Raw genomic sequence first — 5,758 nt, 5'->3', positions numbered from 1 at the left:
TGTCGTCCCCACATGCTTCAAGATGGCTACCATTGTTCCTGTTCCCAAGAAAGCAAAGGGAACTGAACTAAAGTTATCACCTCTGTCACCTCTGTCATCATGAAGTGCATTGAGAGACTAGTCACGGATCATATCACCTCTGTCACCATGAAGTGCATTGAGAGACTAGTCACGGATCATATCACCTCTGTCATCATGAAGTGCATTGAGAGACTAGTCACGGACCATATCACCTCTACACTCTAACCACTAGGCTACCCTGCCGCGCCTCTGTCATCATGAAGTGAGAGACTAGTCACGGACCATATCACCTCTGTCATCATGAAGTGCATTGAGAGACTAGTCACGGATCATATCACCTCTACACTCTAACCACTAGGCTACCCTTTCGCGCCTCTGTCATCATGAAGTGAGAGACTAGTCACGGAACATATCACCTCTGTCATCATGAAGTGCATTGAGAGACTAGTCTCGGATCATATCACCTCTGTCATCATGAAGTGCATTGAGAGACTAGTCACGGACCATATCACCTCTGTCATCATGAAGTGCATTGAGAGACTAGTCACGGACCATATCACCTCTACACTCTAACCACTAGGCTACCCTTAGCGCCTCTGTCATCATGCATTGAGAGACTAGTCAGGGATCATATCACCTCTACTGTACCTGTCATCCTAGACCCACTTCAATTTGCTTACCACCCCAATAGATCTACAGACGATGCAATCGCCATCACTCTGCTCACTGCCCTATCCCATCTGGATAAGAGGAATACCTATGTAAGAATGCTGTTCATTGACTATAGCTCCTCTTCAACACCATAGTACCCTCCAAGCTCATCGTTAAGCTCGAGGCCCTGGGTCGCAACCCCGCTCTGTGCAACTGGGTCCTGGACTTCCTGACGGGTCGCCCCCAGGTGGCGAAGGTAGGAAACAACACCTCCACTTTGCTGAACCTCAACACTGAGGCCCAACAATGATGTGTGCTCAGCCCCCTCCTATACTCCCTGTTCTCCCACGACAACTACAGCACACATTGTCACAGAAAGTCCAAACAAATCATCAAGGACAACAACCACCCGAGCCACTGCCTGTTCACCCCTCTATCATCCAGAAGGCGAGGTCAGTACAGGTGCATCAAAGCAGGGACCGTGAGACTGAAAAACAGCTTCTATCTCAAGGCCATCAGACTATAAAACAGCTTCTATCTCAAGGCCATCAGACTTTTAAACAGCCATCACTAGCACATTAGAGGCTGCTGCCTATAGACACAGACTAGAAATCACTGGACATTTCAAGAAATGGAACACTAGTCACTTTAATAATGTTTACACATCTGGCATTACTCATCTCATATGTATATACTGTATTCTACTATATCTCAGTCTATGTATTACTCATCTCATGTGTATATACTGTATTCTATACTATTCTACTGTATCTCAGTCTATGTATTACTCATCTCATGTGTATATACTGTATTCTACTGTATCTCAGTCTATGTATTACTCATCTCATGTGTATATACTGTATTCTACTGTATCTCAGTCTATGCATTACTCATCTCATGTGTATATACTGTATTCTACTGTATCTCAGTCTATGTATTACTCATCTCATGTGTATATACTGTATTCTATACTATTCTACTGTATCTCAGTCTATGTATTACTCATCTCATGTGTATATACTGTATTCTATACTATTCTACTGTATCTCAGTCTATGTATTACTCATCTCATGTGTATATACTGTATTCTATACTATTCTACTGTATCTTAGTCTATGTATTACTCATCTCATGTGTATATACTGTATTCTATACTATTCTACTGTATCTCAGTCTATGTATTACTCATCTCATGTGTATATATACTGTATTCTATACTATTCTACTGTATCTCAGTCTATGCATTACTCATCTCATGTGTATATACTGTATTCTATACTATTCTACTGTATCTCAGTCTATGTATTACTCATCTCATGTGTATATACTGTATTCTACTGTATCTCAGTCTATGTATTACTCATCTCATGTGTATATGCTGTATTCTATACTATTCTACTGTATCTCAGTCTATGTATTACTCATCTCATGTGTATATACTGTATTCTATACTATTCTACTGTATCTCAGTCTGTGTATATACTGTATTCTATACTATTCTACTGTATCTTAGTCTATGTATTACTCAACTCATATGTATATACTGTATTCTACTGTATCTTAGTCTATGTATTACTCATCTCCTGTGTATATACTGTATTCTACTGTATCTTAGTCTATGTATTACTCATCTCCTGTGTATATACTGTATTCTATACTATTCTACTGTATCTCAGTCTATGTATTACTCATCTCATATGTATATACTGTATTCTATACTATTCTACTGTATCTCAGTCTATGTATTACTCATCTCATATGTATATACTGTATTCTACTGTATCTTAGTCTATGTATTACTCATCTCCTGTGTATATACTGTATTCTATACTATTCTACTGTATCTTAGTCTATGCATTACTCATCTCATATGTATATACTGTATTCTATACTATTCTACTGTATCTCAGTCTATGTATTACTCATCTCATGTGTATATACTGTATTCTATACTATTCTACTGTATCTCAGTCTATGTATTACTCATCTCATGTGTATATACTGTATTCTACTGTATCTCAGTCTATGTATTACTCATCTCATGTGTATATACTGTATTCTATACTATTCTACTGTATCTCAGTCTATGCATTACTCATCTCCTGTGTATATACTGTATTCTATACTATTCTACTGTATCTCAGTCTATGTATTACTCATCTCATGTGTATATACTGTATTCTATACTATTCTACTGTATCTCAGTCTATGTATTACTCATCTCATGTGTATATACTGTATTCTATACTATTCTACTGTATCTCAGTCTATGTATTACTCATCTCCTGTGTATATACTGTATTCTATACTATTCTACTGTATCTCAGTCTATGTATTACTCATCTCCTGTGTATATACTGTATTCTATACTATTCTACTGTATCTCAGTCTATGTATTACTCAACTCATATGTATATACTGTATTCTACTGTATCTTAGTCTATGTATTACTCATCTCCTGTGTATATACTGTATTCTATACTATTCTACTGTATCTCAGTCTATGTATTACTCATCTCATGTGTATATACTGTATTCTATACTATTCTACTGTATCTCAGTCTATGTATTACTCATCTCCTGTGTATATACTGTATTCTATACTATTCTACTGTATCTCAGTCTATGCTGCTCTGACATCACTCGTCCATATATGTTCATCTGGAAAAAATGAAGAGACCCCACTGATCAGTTTCTCTATTTATAGGTGTTTTGGTAAAATGAACATGTTAGTTATATTCTATGTACTACTGACAACATTTCTCCCAAATTACAAATATTTATTTTAGTCATTTACGGCATTTATTTGAAGAAAATGAAAACTGGTCAAAATAACAAAAAATATGCAGTGTTGTCAGACCTCAAATAATACAATGAAAATAAAGTTCATATTCATATTTTGTTCACATTGTCATTTTTCATGACAATCTGACTTTAAACGTGTCGTTTTATAAAGTATGTCCTCGTATTATTGATTTGTTATTGTTTTATCTAACCTTTATTTAACTAGGCAGATAAGAACTAATTCTTATTTACAATGACGGCCTACCGGGGTAACCAAATCCAGTCGGCGCTGGGCAATTGAAACATGGCCAATATACCACGGTTGAGGGCTGTTCTTAAGATCCGAGGAGGTGTGGTACACGGCCAATATACCACGGTTGAGGGCTGTTCTTAAGATCCGAGAAGGTGTGGTACACGGCCAATATACCACGGCTGAGGGCTGTTCTTAAGATCCGAGGAGGTGTGGTACACGGCCAATATACCACGGCTGAGGGCTGTTCTTAAGATCCGAGGAGGTGTGGTACACGGCCAATATACCACGGCTGAGGGCTGTTCTAAAGATCCGAGGAGGTGTGGTACACGGCCAATATACCACGGCTGAGGGCTGTTCTAAAGATCCGAGGAGGTGTGGTACACGGCCAATATACCACGGCTGAGGGCTGTTCTTAAGATCCGAGGAGGTGTGGTACACGGCCAATATACCACGGCTGAGGGCTGTTCTTAAGATCCGAGGAGGTGTGGTACACGGCCAATATACCACGGCTGAGGGCTGTTCTAAAGATCCGAGGAGGTGAGGGCTGTTCTAAAGATCCGAGGAGGTGTGGTACACGGCCAATATACCACGGCTGAGGGCTGTTCTAAAGTGGTACACGGCCAATATACCACGGCTGAGGGCTGTTCTAAGATCACGGCCAATATACCACGGCTGAGGGCTGTTCTTAAGATCCGAGGAGGTGTGGTACACGGCCAATATACCACGGCTGAGGGCTGTTCTTAAGATCCGAGGAGGTGTGGTACACGGCCAATATACCACGGCTGAGGGCTGTTCTAAAGATCCGAGGAGGTGTGGTACACGGCCAATATACCACGGCTGAGGGCTGTTCTAAAGATCCGATGTGGTACACGGCCAATATACCACGGCTGAGGGCTGTCCTTAAGATCCGAGGAGGTGTGGTACACGGCCAATATACCACGGCTGAGGGCTGTTCTTAAGATCCGAGGAGGTGTGGTACACGGCCAATATACCACGGGAGGGCTGTTCTAAAGATCCGAGGAGGTGTGGTACACGGCCAATATACCACGGCTGAGGGCTGTTCTTAAGATCCGAGGAGGTGTGGTACACGGCCAATATACCACGGCTGAGGGCTGTTCTAAAGATCTGGGTACACGGCCAGCCTGTAGTCTACTAGCCTGACTACCTGAATTAATTAACTTTATCATATGTCAATATTATTTCATGGTTGGACTTCAGAGAGAGATTTTTGTTCATTTGTGTGCAAATTGATAGTGTTAGTTTCAATAGCACAGTATTTGATATATTCACAAGGATAATTTATTTCGCAAATACTGAAACTTCAGAAGAATAGAGACACTGAATACGGTGACAAAATACCCTTCATTTTTAAATCAAGCAGCCTTCAGATACATTTAGTCTCTTCATAAGATGTTTATGTGGCCTTGATCAAAATGATAGAGCAAGACGATGGTTACACAGTGTCCAAAACATTAGGAACACCTTCCTACTATTGAGTTGCACCCCTTCCCCCCCCTTAAATATTTTGTCTTGAACATTCACCCTCTGAAGGACCCACATACACAATACATGTTTCAATTGTGTCAAGGCTTAGGAATCATTATTTAACCGGTCTCCTCCCCTTCATCTACACTGACTGAAGTGGATTTAACAGGTGACATCAATAAGGGAGCATAGCTTTCACCTGGCCAGTCTACTATATCATGAAAAGAGCAGGTGTTCCTAATATTCTGTCCACTCAGTGTATCTCTAGGTACATTCTAGAGATGGGAGGTGGTAGATTACAGACCGAGAGCACTATACACTATAATAGATCGGCGCAGACACAGATAAACCAGGGCTTGTGTTAATGTCACAAAGAAATGTTGCTGTATCCTAAACCATATATTTCCATATAATAAATAGACATTCCTGCATTTTGTGTTCTTATTTTTGTCGTCAGAATATTTTTGTTAGGGAATATTACGGATCTAGATACCGTTAGCGTATATCTATGGACCAGCCAACGTTAAGCGCACACGCAGACGCTCCGCTATAATTTCCCCGAAG

This window comes from Oncorhynchus gorbuscha, unplaced genomic scaffold (assembly GCF_021184085.1).
Source record: "Oncorhynchus gorbuscha isolate QuinsamMale2020 ecotype Even-year unplaced genomic scaffold, OgorEven_v1.0 Un_scaffold_998, whole genome shotgun sequence".
NCBI classification, from domain to species: Eukaryota; Metazoa; Chordata; class Actinopteri; order Salmoniformes; family Salmonidae; genus Oncorhynchus; species Oncorhynchus gorbuscha.
Note: the sequence above shows the minus strand (reverse complement) of the source record.